This window comes from Zalophus californianus, chromosome 4, assembly GCF_009762305.2.
Source record: "Zalophus californianus isolate mZalCal1 chromosome 4, mZalCal1.pri.v2, whole genome shotgun sequence".
Classification (NCBI taxonomy): Eukaryota; Metazoa; Chordata; class Mammalia; order Carnivora; family Otariidae; genus Zalophus; species Zalophus californianus.
The window spans coordinates 169,954,614-169,970,840 of NC_045598.1; the positions used below are offsets into that span (position 1 = coordinate 169,954,614).

Here is a 16,227-nt window from a genome sequence, read left to right on the forward strand (position 1 = left end):
TCATCTTTGATTAGGCAAAAAAATTTTCAGATACACCAAAAGCACAATCTATTAAAAAAGTAAATTGGACTTCACCAAATTTTGAGCTTCTCAAAAGACACTGTGGAGAGAATGAAAAGACAAGGCACAGACTGAGGGGAAATATTTGCAGATCATATATCTGGCCAAGAGCTTGTGTCCAGGATATATATAAAGAGGCCTAAAAATTCAATAATAATAATAAATTATTAATAATTATTATTGTCATTAATTCATTTAATAAATTGTACTTTAGCAAAAGATTTAAACAGATGCTTCACAAAAAGAACATAAATAGCGATAATCACAGGAAAAGGTCCGTGTCACTCTAAAAACTGCAAAATAACCTTTAGTGGATGGAAAGCAGATAGTGGTTCCCTGGGACGGGAAGGACAGGGACGGCTGGAAAAGCAAGCCCAAGGCAACTTCTAGGACTTTTAAGGGTTGTGGTGATTTTCACCGTCTAGGGTCTTCCATGGAGATACAAACGTGTGTGTGTGTGTGTGTGTGTGTGTGTGTGTGTGTGTGTTAAAATTTATCAAAGTATAGACGTTAGGTGCCTTTACTGTTTGTCAACTGTACCTCAATAAAGCTGTTAGCTTAGTTATAGGGAATGTGCTCTTATTGGCAGGAACGAAAGAAATCAAAGTGACTTCCAACTTTGGGTGACTGATGAATATTCTGGTTCTACAAAAGAGAAGAGAGAGGAGGAGACAAGTGTCCCTCTTCGTGTGAGGAGGGGTGAGGGGGGAGAGAAGGAGGAACCCCTGCCCCCATTCTTTGGTGTTTGTTATGGTCAGGAGACAATTTCTAGGGCTCTTACCCCTTCTACTCCACTTACCATTATTATTTGGGGTAAAGGTCAATGGGGGAAATGGGAGCCCTTCAAAGAGAAAATGTAATTTTGAAGAATGTCGTTTTGTCCCTTTTCTGGACTTGGAAGGTCATGCCAGCCAGTTTCTGCTTCAGCTGGGAAGGCAGTGAGAGCCGTGAGGGAGGCCCAGCTACCTGCACCATGGTCAAGGGTTACCCTAAGCAATAAAATGGTGCCACTCACCACCGGTCCCTTGTCTCCAGCTGGCAGGGGCAGGCTGGATTGTCTTGTCTTAAAGACCCCAGGCTGCTGTGCATTTTGTGATCTTCCATCTGGTTTTGGTTCCTTTTCAAGCTCCTCGAACACTGTAAGCTGATACTTTTTTGCTGTTGGCAAGTGTCTGCAGAGAGATGCAGAACGGGATGGCAGAAACGACATGGGCTTTGACTGAGACAGACCAGAGTTCAAGTCTGTATTCTACATCTTACATGCTGTGGGCAAGTGTTTTAACTTCTTAGAGCCTACTTCTAGTTCTTTAGTTATAAAATAGAAATAATAATGCCTATTATTTATGTTTGTGTATACATAAAAATTAGAGAATTTCCCTTGGTCTCTGTCTCATCTATCTATCTATCTATCTATCTATCTATCACCCAGGAGGATCTGAAGCATGGTGGTATTGTGGGTACACAGTAAATGCTAGCTGTTATTAGTACCCTCTTTCATGACTTTAAATTTACTTACAATCATTCAGACCAGTAATTCTCAGAATGTGCTCCCCAGATCAGAACCATGGGTATCACCTGGGAATATGCGGCAAATGCAAATTATCCTGCTCAGACCTACTGGGTCAGAAACTCTGTGGGTGGGACGCAGTGATCTGTGTTTTACCAAATTCTCCAGGTAATTCTGAAGCACACTGAAGTATGAGAATCGCTGTTCTAGATTATTGGGCTTGCTAAAGTAAATGGGTAATGAGGGGGGCTTTTTTGTATGCTTTGTAATTCTCAGCTGTGTTTGAGACAGCTAAGGTTTCTAGAACCAGCAATAGAGCTCATAATTCTTTACTGATTGAGTGCTTGTTTTAGGCCAGGGATAGGTTTTAGCCAAATGTTTTAAATGCCTGTGTTATTCTCTGACCATTTCATTTGCGTTACCTATATTTCCAAACCAATTTCTATGCTCTCAGAGGGCAGGAACACAGGGTCTCACAGAACATTTGCATACGCCATTGTGCCAAATACATTACTGCTACCCGCCAAGTCACTCAGAGGGGCTGAAAGACTTTTCTTCTTTTTCAGAAATGGGAAAGTTCTGAAAAATGTTTTTCCACTTTATTTTTATGGTTTGAAACATGATAATAAGTGACAGAGTCGAGTCCATTTTTATTTTAAACCTTTTATCCTCTCTACCCTCCCCTAAATCCTGGCTTTCTATTTACCTTTGGATTTGTCCTTGAAATATGTCCGCTTGTGTAGTATCTTGGCTTCTGGGTTTGTATGTTGGGTTTCTCAACTTCATCCGATTTCAGTTCCGTGCAATAAATAATAGCCATTTTAGCTAGAGTTTTAGCTATGAATAGCTTCTCTCCTAACTTCATCTTATATTTATTGCCTAAAATGATAGATTGAAAGTCATCACCTAGCAACTGGCACATTTTTCTCTTGTGGTCTAGTTACTTATAATGATTGACTATTGCTACTGCTTCACTTGTTCGTCCTGGTCAAAAATGGATATAACGAGTCTATAAATAGATGGCCATTTACATACTCTTAAGATTATCAGTGCAACTTAACTGAGATGAGTTCATTTGTACAAAACACCTTGTCTATCAATTTATTTCTCACATTCTTAAAAGGAGTAGCCAATTCAAGCCTACCCAGGATTTTATACTTCAGTACTTTATTAGCTCTGTTATCTCAAACACCAGATCTCCTGTTGGAGACTGGCTTTGTGTCCCTATGAAGAAAGAAACTAAAAACTTAAAGCAAGAAAGAACACAAAAATTTTTATATTGCTTCATGTTCATTTCTTGTAGAGTGCTCTGTCACAAAAAAATTAATGCTTTGTACTTTAAAAGAGCCTTTCATCCAAAAACCTCAAAGAACTTTATAAATAAGTAAGCATGATTATTCACATTTACAGGTTGGGAATGATGCACAAAGCTGTTAAAAGTGTATTGTGCATCATTGCCAAACTCAAGAAGAAGCTCATTTTAATTAAATGCATATAAAATTAGTTTGCTTGCTGTTTAAAAATATGTATACGAGGCCCCTCTAGGCCTCACCAGCCCATGGTTTCTAACAAAGTTATGATAACAGTGAGTCCAAATTCCTCTGGTTCTTCTGTTCTACATAATTCAAGACCTTGGCTTCCTGCAAAGCCCCCTGTTTGTATCTGGGTGTCCCCAGGGGGCATTCCTTCCATGTTCATGGACCATCCATCCCTGCTGGGCCTCCTCTGCTTCACTGACCTTCCATTTCCAATCATGTGCTGGAATGCAGTTTCCCCTATTGCTCTGTGAGACACCTTCACAAAGGTAACTGTACCCTCTAAGTGTCCACTGCACCGTGCCCAATGACCTGCAGGGGTGGGGGTGGGGGAAGGCCCCCTTCCCTTTGTGTCATGTTCTGATAGAAGACAGTCCCAGGCAAACATCTTAAGCTCTAGTGTTTTGTAAGTGGCTTTTCTTTTCAAAAGTTCTATCGCTTTTCACTTTTCCCCGTGGAGATGTGGGTTCAGAGATGTTTGCTGATGACAAGCATCATGGTGGACTCAGAACTTTGCACCTTCAGTGGTCTTAACTGATGTTGAGGTTCTGTGCAAATTTTGTGTTCAACAAGAGAACCCAAAGACCAAGCCGACTGTATCAGGCTAAGTCCTGGAGAATAAATAGGGGCTGCCTGACTTGCTCACAAATTGGCCTCCCAGAGTACACACCAGGGTGGATGTGGAGAGGCTGAGCATGAAATCTAGCATAGGACCCAACATCAGACAAGGCCACTCTGTGACCAGGATCGATCAAGACAGCAAGTTCACTCAGTGATCACATGGGAAAACAGACAAAAACTGAATATTGTGTAAGCCACAAAAATGGCCCACCATTTTAGTTAGAAGAGGGGGATGATGTCAGGAAGTGGGGATAATTCTATGATTGGGTATCTGAATAAATCTTATCTAGAATTAGGAAGCAATGAGGGGAGGCTAAAACTATAATTGGTAAATAAGTTTCTTTTGCCTTACTTAGCATCCAGCCCAGAGCAACACCTCTTCCTTCTTCAGCCTTTTCCCAAATTACCTATCAGCTGCCCCCATCCTAGAAATAAGTCCTAATATCCCCTTACTAAGACTCAGCAGTGTCCTCCATGGTGTACATTCTTGTCTGCTATAATAAGCAATAAGCCCAATTAATTGTTCAACTGCAGATGTGTTCCTGGAGTCTCTGGCTGGAGGGCATCGACATCCAAGTGGACACAACGATGGGCTCCCTTGCCCTCTGGTATTTTGTTGGGTTTGGCCAATGGGAAGAACCAGGAGAAGATGGAGGCTGAGAGGAGAATGAGTCAGAGTGTTTATTCCCCGCCCCTCTCGCCCGCATCATTCTCCCTCCCACAAGCCATGCCCTTTCTCTGCACATTCAAGTGACCACATAGGCTCCCCTGGGCTGTTACCCCTGAGACATTGCACCTGGCCTTGTTGGTCACCCTACATTCTGATGGCACCTTTGTTAATAGTCACTTTATTAAAAGCTCTTCTGCTCTCTAATTTGCCAGTGCTGTCAATTTATTGCTGGGCCCAGACTTTCTTACTGGATTCTCCTTATTATACTCTGACTCTTTCCTCTTAGGATGTGTTGTTCCTAAGACACATTTCAGTCCTCTTCCAAATAGACTGCTGGCTTGTTTGCTTCACCAGCTTGCCAGGCACATCCGAGGTCGGGTGGAGTCTTGCTTCAACAAGTTATCCCTTTTTGTTGCCCTATCAAGCTTAATTCATAGGTTTAGGAAAGACCTTCGAAAATTATTAAATTTCAAGATCAGCTGACTGGCAAGGCTTTCCTTTCCTCTTCTATGTCAGAAAACTGCATACCCAGTTGTGGCAATTAAGTCCCAAAATAGAATTTGGATTATGCAGATATACGTATGCAGAATAAATCCATTTTACTATAAAGAAAATACAGGGAATGTTAAACACATCAATGGCTCTAACCATGGATTACCTAAGAGAGCACCCTTAATTAATACATTCAAAAATGTTAAGCATTATAAAACTTTTTTTTTTTTTTTACCTTTTAAAACTAGTAACCGATTGATTAAAAGCCCAGCAAACAGTAGACAAATTTCCTTTTGTGGAAGCTATTCCACAAGGAAATGCAGATGTTGGCACAGTATTTTAAGTTTTAGCATACCATTTGTTCTCCTTGTGACTTAGTTTGGCTTTATTATTATTTTTCAAAAATTATACACTTTTTAAAAAAATATGTGATTTTGGAAAGCTTTTCCTGCAGATGCAATTGTTTCAAAATTACATGTTGGGGCTACATTTCTTTGTTCCTGTGGGAATACATCTTCACTGGTATAATGTAAGTCAGTATGAAAATAAGATTTGCTTAAAGGAAATTGTTTTATAGACATGCTTCGGGAGCATGTGGAGTCCATCAGTCACAGCAGAAGCCTGTGACCCTAAGGGCTCTTTCAGGGAGACCTAAGGATAGTTCTAGAGGGTTTCCAAAGATGGAATATGTACTGTTCCTGGAACATTTTGATTGTAATTAAAAAAACAAAAAGGATGGGGCATTGACACAGGAATTCCTTACTTCTACATATTACCTTCAGGAGCCAGATTTATTTTAAATAAACACATATGTTATGTAGTTTAAATAAACATGCATATCACAGAGATGGAAAATTTTGCATGACTTTAAAGATTAAACAGAGCCACTTCAAGGACATTTCGGGGCTCTAGTTAGCCGCTTTGACCCTTTGCCCCAGACCCTGAGGGAACACTGAGACTTTTATTTCTGTCATTAAGCAATATCTACAATTATACCCATTATACAGAGAGTGGTCCGCTCATGTGAGATTTGGAAATGCAGAAGTGACTTCCTAGCTGTGTGAGGCAAAAGCCCCATAAAACCCTCTTGAAGCCTCAGTTCCCTTGTCTTAGGAAACAAGTGTGCACTGAACTCGTAATCTTCTTAGGAAGATTAAACACCAGAGATACTCAAAGAGCTCAACACAGTCCCAGGTCCAAACAGACCGACTCTTATTATCTTGATAATTACTGCAGACATAGTAGTTTAATATCCTGATAATTACTGCAGACATAGTAGTTTAATATCCTGATAATTACTGCAGACAGAGCAGTTTAATATTGGGATTTGAAAATTAATATCCCCTATAAAATATGGAAGGGGTTTATAGTCATCTTTAAGAAGTTATACTCTCTGGGTCAATGTATACTTTGCAAATTCTCTTTTCTAGGAACACATCAGATATTTCCCAAACAATAAAACAAACCAATTTAGTTGACTGGAACTTTTAGGAGAGTGTGTAAGGTGCACTGGTGTAAAAATAAACCCAACCTTTACATTTTTGGTTAGTTGATTTCAACACAGATGTCAAGACAATTCAATGGGAGAAAGTAATCTTTTCAGCAACTGGTATTGAGATAACCAAATATCCACATGCAAGACAATGAAGTTGGACTCCTACCTCATACCATACACAAAGATGAAATAAAAACAGATTGTAGACCTGAATGTAAACACTAAAACTATAAAAGTCTTTAAAAATAACATAGGAGTAAATCTGCATGACCTTGGTTTAGGCAACATTTTCTTGGACAGGACAGCTATGAAATAATAGGAAAAATATATATTGGTCTCTGCTTCCTATTCCTGGCACAGAGCTTCTAAAACTTCTTGTAATTTCCTAAGTGATAAGAGCACTAGGATCATCTTTGGTTCTAATGTTTGGTCTTTGACCCTGGTTCCTCACACAGACCTCTTAAATCCCTTGGAATCTCCTGGGTGATAGGAGCATCTATTGTTCTAATGAGGCAATGCTTGGTGGGCTCCTGGATAAGAGCTGGTCACCAGAGAAACCAAACCATGATTAGAAGCTTGGAACTTTCAACCCCATCCCTGATCCTCTGGAAAGAGGAGAGGGCGCTGGGAATTGAATTAACGATCAATCATGCCAACATAATGAAGCCTCCATAAACATTCCCAAAGCACAGGGTTTGGAGAGCTTCCAGGCTGGTTGGTGGACACACAGGTTGGAGGACACATCCATGTACCAGGAGGGTGATGCACCCCAACTCCACAGGACAGAAGCTCTTACCCTTGGGGTTCTCACAGACCTCACTTTATGCATCTCTTCATCTGGCTGTTGACCTGTATCCTTTATCATAATCTTTTTTTAAAAAGATTTTATTTATTTATTTATTTAAGAGAGAGACAGAGCACAAGCAGTGGGAGGGGCAGAGGGAGAGGGAGAAGCAGACTCCCCACTGAGCGGGGAGCCTGACACAGGGCTCAATTCTAGGATCTTGAGATCATGACCTGAGCCGAAGTCAGATCTCAACCAACTGAGTCACTCAGGCACCCCATTTATCATAATATTTTATAAAAAACCAGCAAATGCAAGTAGATGTTTCTCTGAGTTCTGTGAGCATCTCTAGCGAATTAACTGAACCTAAGGAGAGGATCATGGGAATCTCCAATTTATGGTCAGTCACTCAGAAGCACAGGTAACAACTTGAACTTCTGACTGGTATTTGAAGAGGGGGCAGTCTTGTGGGACTGAGCCCTTAGCCTGTGGGATCTGATGCTATCTCCGGGTCAATGGTGTCAGAATTGGATTGAATGGTAGGACACCCGGCTGGCGTCAGAGAATTGTTTGCTGTGGAAACCCCCCCCCCACACACACACGCATCCGGTGTCAGAAGTGTTGTGAGTGGGGTAGTCGTACGAAAGTAAAGGAGAAAAATACAGGAGAAAAAGTGAGTTTTTCCAGCTGAACAACAAAAGTATGAGCGACAGAAGAAAAAAAAAAAGCTGAATTAGGCTACATCGAAATTGAAAACTTTTGTGCAGCTAACGGCACCATCAAGAAAGTGCGAAGGCGAGCGAGAGAACGAGAGGCAATATCTGCATTGATTAAGCTTAATACTATTTTATAGCAAATTCTGCAAGTCTGGGGCGCCTGGGAGGCTCAGTGTTTAAGCGTCTGCCTTCGGCTCAGGTCATGATCCCAGGGTCCTGGGATCGAGCCCTGCATCGGGCTCCCTGCTCAGCGGGAAGCCTGCTTCTCCCTCTCCCACTCCCCCTGCTTGTGTTCCCTCTCTCATAGTCTCCCTCTCTGTCAAAAAATAAATAAAATCTTTAAAAAAAATTCTGCAAGTCTGTTTGAGCTAATTGGAGACCCATGGAAATTTGGATGGGAATGTAATTACCTGAGTTGAACCATGATCAAAAGGCATTCTAGTCTAACTAGAAGGTACTACTGGGTTTTTAGTATATGCCGGCTCCTAGGAGTCAGGCTCTCCATTCCTTGAATAAGAAAGAACGATGCTTTTAACCACTGCCCCCCCACCCCCCTTTTCCTATCAGGCAAGTGGGACAGATTGATTCGCGGTTAAGGGTGCAACCTTCCAAGTGAGCAGCACTATTCCTTGCAATGCTTGAGTTTTCTTTTCAGTTTCCACTTTCCATTCAAGTATTGATTGAGACGGTGCTCTGTGCAGCTTCCAAGGTGTTAGGTGTTGTCCGGGTGTGATGTTAGAACTCTGAGGCCACCACTATAATGGGGTGACTGTCTTTACAGAGGTGGAAGTGCAGAAGGGCCAGGTGGTGGATTAAGGAACTGAAGCACTTGCCTTAAAGGACCCAGACTTAGCTCACAACCAGGGCCCCGGTGCCCCAGAACCTCCATCTCAATGACCAAATAAGCAGCTGTCATTGTACATTGCAAGGGTCTGCCTTTGAGACAAGCAATCTCTGTTTTCTTTTATGTAATGAATTATTTTGGGATGTGCCTTTGATGTGTGTGTGTATACATACACACACACACGCACACGCACACACACATATATATATATATATGAATATGTAACTCATTTGGCAATTAGAAATTGCTACCTATTAGTAACTGTAATATTTTCGGATGGCCTGATATGTGACGAAAAGGGCTAACTATTCTGAGTCAAGAGATCAGGGTTCAAATCTTAGCTCTGCCAATGAAAAGTGTCGGACCTCCCGCAAGTCATGAAAACCTTTCTGTGTTCTGGTTCCCTACGAATTTCACCTGTCTTGTAGGATTTACCTGAGGGCTCAGTGGGGCAATGTCGCTAAAGTGCCTTGGTAAAGTGAAAAGGGCCCTCCCAGTCATCTTTGTTGCATGTGGGCCTGTGTGATGTTCCGACTAAGACTGAAATCTCCCTGTTCTTGTAGCTCCTCAGGCCTGAGTGCGGACACTCAGAGCAGATTTGCTGATAGGTTGGTTGTTTTGGGGGTCCCTGGGTTGTTAGGGGGGCCGGAGGTATTTAAGATACGATTTCTCCTGATTCGTCCTTAAGGAAGCTGGGATATGGCATAGGTCAAGGGTATCTGCATGGGTCATTCATGCACTCATCTAACAGCTATTATTTGAGCACTACTCTGGTCTAGGTGCTTGAGTAAACTGGTTTATCAGATGGACAAAAAAAATCTGCTCCCAGAGGCTTACATTCTAGTGGAAGAAAAAGATCCAATAATTAATGAAATAAATAAGTACATAATTTCAGAGAGTTGGAGGAGCTCTACAGAAAACATAGTGACAAAGGACAGAAAGTGGGAGTGGAGACTCTTTGTTTTTTCTTTTTCTTTTGAACAATTTCAGATCTACGGAGAAGTTGAAATAACAATATGCAATGAACAGCCATTTGTTTTCATTGCCTAAGTTCACCCTGTTATGCCATGTCGGCCTTCTCTCCCTCCGCTAGGTGTGTGCATGTGTTTATGTTTGCATATGTGTCTGTTCTTGTTGAAACCTTTAAAATAAGTTATAGATACCATGTAACTTAGTCCAGCAAATACTTCCCAAGAACAGGTATTCACCCCGTATAACCGCAATGCCACAATGACTCAAAAAATGTCATAATATACATTAACATTATTTAATATGGTGTGAAATTGAAATCTGCCTCAACTGTCCCCCCGAAATCCTACAAAGCTGTTTTGTTCTCATTGTTGTTTGTGTGGGAGAGCAGTTACCTGGGTGATGAAAAAAAGACTTCTCCACATATGTGACATTTCAGGAAAAAAACAAATGTTGAGAAAGAGACAGTTAGGTGATGATGTGGTACGTGAGCCTGCTAGGCATGGGGAACAGCAAGGCAGGGAGGGCCCCCACAGAAGCCCAGAAGGCAGATCCTTACAGGTCTATGAGCTCCCATCTGGTGTAACCACACTGCCAGACACTCTTCTCCAAAGCCCCCAAGCCCTAGACCTATGCTAAATTGAAACTTTCATACAAATCTGAAAACATGAAGCCATCGCATGGGGTCCCTTCTCATTGACCAGCAGCTGAGTTTGGGATGTCCAGGTGTGTTCAGGAAATCCTATGTATATGTTCTTATTTTTTATCTTATTATTTTATACAAGTAAGTGGAAAATGAAACAGCAAGTGTGCTGAGATGAGAGTGAAGATGCGTAAGCATGGTAAGTTTAATGTAGTTAATACCAGAATTGACGTTATCATCAACATCAAAAGTGGTACATCTTATTTTAAGCCAAAGGATGCTGTATTCAATGGGGAAGAAAAAAGAAGAAAACTGAAGCTCACAAAACAGTGCTCACAGTGCTGGAAATAGGTAACAGAAGACTCCTGAGAAAGTGAGGGGCAGGCAAGAATTACATATGCAGCATTAGCTCTTTCAGAACAAAGTACCTTCCAAAAGAGCCTGCTGTATGGGTTTTTTTTTTTTTAAACATGAAGATTTTTTACGCATTTCTCCTACTGCATTAGGATCACTAACGGCCTCAGCAGACACATCCTGAAATCTCAGCTTGTACAATGAAATTTTATTTCTTGCACATGGAAAGTCTGATAACATGGGGCATCTCTCCACATCTGGCATATGTGGGCTCCAGAGTGGCCTCGGATGCTGGGAAGAGACGGACGGAAGAAGACACTGGCTGTTCCTTGCTTTCCCCCCAGGGGCCTAGGGAGTATTATCACTTCTGTGGACATTTCATAGGTGACAGCCGGTCTCACCACCGCACAATGTACAGGAGTGTTCGGAAAAATCGGTGAGAGTCAGTAGTCTCTCCACAGATATTTTCTGTGGAAGTGGGAGGCACTCAATAACGAAGCCTCCGGGGACATCTCAGGTGGTGGCCACAGGACTAGGGGTAGTGTTTGCAGTAGGAGAGGCAAAGAAGTTAAAAGCATTGTTTTCTCTTAGCACTGTCTTCTAGAAAGCTTTTGTCTTTCCTTCCTCCTGAACCTTCTGAAGACCAAGTCCTTCTTAGGTGGGGTCCAGGTGAAACAGGCCTCATACCACCCACCTCTTCAGTCAGATTCTGGTTGGGGCCAGAAGAGGCAAAGTGGGTGTTCATGGTTCACAGTCTGGCTCTTGCAGATATGGGGTTAGGTAGGTGTTTGGGATTAAAACAGTGGGTACCAATAAGGCAAGGATTTATCTAGATTATTCCAGATTAATCCAGATGCCCTTGGATTCCTGCATCCACCATCACAGCCTGTTGTTGTCACTAAAGACAAGAATTCAAATCATGTAAAGAGCTAAATTCAGAAACACAACTGCAGCTTCAAAGCACAATGGCTTTGGAGGTTTAGGCCAGTACCTGGCACCTTGAAGGAAGCTCTCTCTTGGCTGGACTGGCTCTGGGCAGTCCGACCGAGCAATCAGTTGCCACATCCGCCCCTTCTCCTGAAGGGAAGGCACCTTTATAAGCCTGCTGTGTTCTCAGTCCTTTCTCCTGGGATCATATGAGGGTCTAGTATGTCCATCCCTTTCTCATTCATGGCTGCTAGGGCAAGAGGCTGTCCGGAAATTCTTACTGCTCCCACTTGCTTCTGTGGCATTTGAGAAATATATGACTGAGGTACAACAGGTAAAATACAAAGGTTTGGAGTCAGACAGACCTAAGTGGCAGAGCTATTAATACCCACAAACACCCACGGATATACCACCAGCCTTCCCATCCCCCAAGTCATTCCCTAACCATCTTGCTGTTAGGCAGGAGCATGTGACTCATCCCGTCAAGTGAGCAATGGCTGTGAATGTTCCATGCTTCTCTTTTCCTTTGCTGTATGAGCCTGGAATCCAGGTCTTCTGGATGCTACAACCTTCACTGTTGGCCTGGGTCCTTGGGTACTCTGGGGAGCAGAGCCTCCCCCCAAACTTAAGTCTGAGTCAGGCCTGTAAGGGGAGTAAGAACTCACATTTGGATGCACTGAGACATTAAATTTGGGGTTTTATTTCTTGTTACCACATCATAACCTGACGAATTATGCCTAAGGCAGAATTTACAATCTCATGTGGGCTCTGCCATTTGATGTTGTTTGGCCCCCATTTCCTCACCTGTAAAGTGGGGATAACAACACCTACTGCAGAGTCTGTCTGGTATTTTGGTCTGCCCTGCATCCATCCTCTCTGGGAAATTCTCCTCTTCTAACTCCAGGAGATTCTTGTGGTGTTGTCAGTGTAGGGACTCACCTTCCCTCCCACGGGCCAGCCAATCAGAGGGCCACATCCTCGTGGACATGCTGACTGAGCCAATGGATGGGCAAGAGAGCCCCAAATGGCTAATCAGAGTCTCCTTTCTAGACTGGTGTTGATGTTGTGTAAGAGAAACCTGGAGTCGTGAGATGCCATTTTCCCCACTCAGACAAGAAAGCAGCCTCTGTGGATGCTGAGAGACCAACAAGCTCCATCTAGCCTGGGGCTTTTAGATACACCCTCTAATAAATCTCTCTCTCTCTCTCCTCCTTCTGTCCTCTCTTTTTCCTTAAGGTAGTTTGAGTTGGGTTTTAGTCACTTGCAACCAAAAGAGTCGTGACCAATGCCCATATCTTGAAGAGTTATTATAAAAATTAAAAAAAAAAACAATTCATTAAAGTGCCTGCCACGTGACAAGCCTTCCAAACATGATGCTGTTATGACAGAGGTTGCTTGCTAGGGGCTCTAGCTTATTCCTTATTCTCAATCCTTTAGGTAGTGTTAAGATTTGATGAGCTCATAAACTGAAACCACATGATTTGGGCCACAGAATTTTTTCCACTGGGTTGCACACAGTTGCTGCATCCTTTATTGCTTTTGAGGGACATCCTAAGAAGCAACTATTTGAAAACCTTTATTGCACATGCCATAGGGACATTGTCAACTGCTTCACTCAGGGTCCCATCTAGAAAAAAAAACATTAAGAAATTTTTCTCAAGCTTATGTGGGAAGGAAAATTTGACTTCCCCCAAGGTGGTTCTTGACCAACTTTTTCACCCTCATCATCAGAAAAGACTGCATTCATACTCGCAGGGGCTGGAGGCATAGCCCTAAGCAGTGAGTACAGTTTCTTCTGTTTTATGTTAAAAATTCATGTAACTTCTGTATTCTTCTCCACTCGACCTCCATGTTTATTTTTATGGATGTTGTAAATCCTGCAACAGATCTCTTTGATTGCCTCCAAGGTTGACATGAAATTTATGACCCCTCTTTAATAATGATGGCCAAAGTACAGAGACGCCAACCCATATCCTTGTCTTGATATTCTAATTGCTCTACAGTTTCTCTGATCCTGATTGTAGTTTATTTATAGCTTTCTATTTTATGGTATATTTTCTTGTGAATTGCTTCAACTACTTTGTAGAGGTAAATGGGTTACGAATAAGTAAAATCATTCATATAAACATAAAAAAAAGAATTGACAAGCTTGAAATGATACCATATGAGGACACAGGATGTGTACTTGGTTTTCTACTAATAGACATCTTACCCCCCAACCTCAGCTGAATTGAACAACACATGGAATGAAAAGGTGTTTAAAAGTTTAACAGAAACAGCACAAAAAAGGCATAGCTAATATTCTTGTTATCCACAGAAAATCAAAAGTCCTAATTGGAAGAGAATACACTAATACTGATTTTGGAGGACAGATGTTGGGATCAGCATTGGAAAGAGTGGGTCTATTTGCTTCCTTTTTTTTACCAAGGGCAATAATGAAAAATCTTTTTGTTAACAGATGGGTTCATTACATTTTCAACTTCACACACTGGGACAGAAACTGGGCAATAGCAGTACCTTTACTACATACACCCAGGATGGAGTTAGCTGGTCTTTGGGACACCCTCGGAAGCACCGAGAAGCTTTAAAATGCAAAATGAGGGCCACGCATCTAATGCCTGTTTACTTACGTGTCTCCCCTTCTGAACAACATTCTTCAAGTAAGGCAGTTCTTACAATGGGATGGGGTCCAGAAGATCCTTGAACCTACTGAAAATGAATGTACAGATTTGTGTGTTGGGTACATTTTTAGCCTCCATAGCTCTCAGATTTTTGAAAACACTTGTGATCTTGAAGAGGTCAAGGACCACTGGCACAAGGGATTGTCTAGCATGGTGCCTTGTGTACAGTACATGCTCAGTGAATGTGGGTATGTCTAACAGTTGAGATTCTGTGCTTCCCAGTCAGAAATAGCTACGTTAGCTTCAGGGTCAGGTCTGAGAATTTAATCCCTTTAAACTTTAATTTCTTCCCTGTTAAAAGGGAATAAAAACACCTAACAGAACGTAGTAAGGATTAAATGAGGTAAAACAAAGAATGCCTGAGCTATAGTGAGCACTCAGTCAATACAGCTATTGTTTTTGTTATTGTCAATGAAACTGTAATTCAGACGCAATTATCACATACTCATCAGGACCGATGCTCAGTATAACAATTTTTGTTTTTCCAAAATAAAATATATTTAAAAATTTAAAAGATTATGTGAATGATTTTGGAATGTAATAGAGACAAATGTAAAGGAAAAATGCAAATGTAAAGGGCAGGAATTTACCTGCCTTGACCAGGATTAGAGAGGAAGTCAATCTGACCTAAGCAGAATCAGGCCTTCGTTTGAAACTCTCCTGATCTCTTCCTCCTTCCCGCTTCCTAGCTCCATCATGGACTACGTGGATACGCACACGTGCACGTGCGCACGCGTACACATACGCACGCGTACACATACGCACGTGCCCGCGCCCGTATGCACGTGCCCGCGCCCGTTCGTACACAGAAACTTTCAGAAATCTCTCTTAAGAGTTAGTGGGAGTCTTTCCGAATCCATCTTTTTTTTTTTTTTAAAGGTTTTATTTATTTGTTTGACAGAGAGAGAGACAGCCAGAGAGGAAACACAAGCGGGGGAGGGGGGAGGAGAGAGAAGCAGCCCCCACCCCCCCCCCCCCCCCCCCCCCCCCCCCCCCCCCCCCCCGCGACCCGCAGCAGGGAGCCTGATGCTGGGCTCAGTCCCAGGACTCTGGGATCAGGGCCTGAGCTGAAGGCAGAGGCCCAAGGACTGAGCCATCTAGGCGCCCCTCTGAATCCATCTTTAAAATACGGTTCTGAATTCAATCTCTAACTTCCTAATTTAATTTCTGAATAGGGTGTCATAAAGGAAGAATAACAAAGGTGTCAAATTTGATACCATTTACTCTTTTTTCAAGTTCTTTGAATGAATTCCGCCCCCCCCCCCCCCCCCCCCCCCCCCCCCCCCCCCCCCCCCCCCCCCCCCCCCCCCCCCCCCCCCCCCCCCCCCCCCCCCCCCGTCCATTGTGTCTAGGAATAATTTTTAAAGATTTTTTGCTTAACCAATCAAAATCAATACCTTTTCATTCCGGTGAAGTGGCCAACTGTGGGCCTGTGTCCTTGCCCAGTTGCTCAAATTGTGTTCCAAGCTTGTTTCCTTTCAAAATCTTGCATAATGCTTGTGAGACAAAACTATACAAACTAAAGTGTTTTTTTTTTAAGATTTTATTTATTTTCTAACAGAGAGAGACAGCGAGAGAGGGAACACAAGGAGGGAGAGTGGGAGAGGGAGAAGCAGGCTTCCCGCTGAGCAGGGAGCCTGATGCAGGGCTCGATCCCAGAACCCTGGGGTCATGACCTGAGCCCAGGGCAGACGCTTAATGACTGAGCCACCCAGGCACCCAATAAAAAGTCTTTTTTTAAAAAAGTTTTTTTTTTAATTTTATTTTTAAGTAATCCCTACACCCAGCGTGGGGCTCAAACTCACAACCCTGAGATCAAGAGTCACAAGCTCCACTAACTGAAGCAGCCAGGAGCACCCCCCCCCACAAAAAAGTATTTTTCAGTCTTGAGAAGGGAAGTAAGTATAGTGGACTGGAGTGTCTAGATTT

At 42.5% G+C, this 16,227-nt stretch overlaps 1 long non-coding RNA gene across 1 annotated transcript; it reads right to left on the minus strand.

Annotated features, from left to right (window-relative positions):
- Positions 1–1,116: 1,116 nt before the first annotated feature.
- LOC113924212 lies at positions 1,117–14,291 on the minus strand. The gene is made up of 3 exons (XR_003520584.1): positions 14,248–14,291; positions 2,274–2,446; positions 1,117–1,232 (listed from the first exon to the last, which is right to left on the minus strand). It is a non-coding gene; the product is annotated as an uncharacterized LOC113924212 (long non-coding RNA).
- Between the last annotated feature and the right edge of the window lie 1,936 nt (positions 14,292–16,227).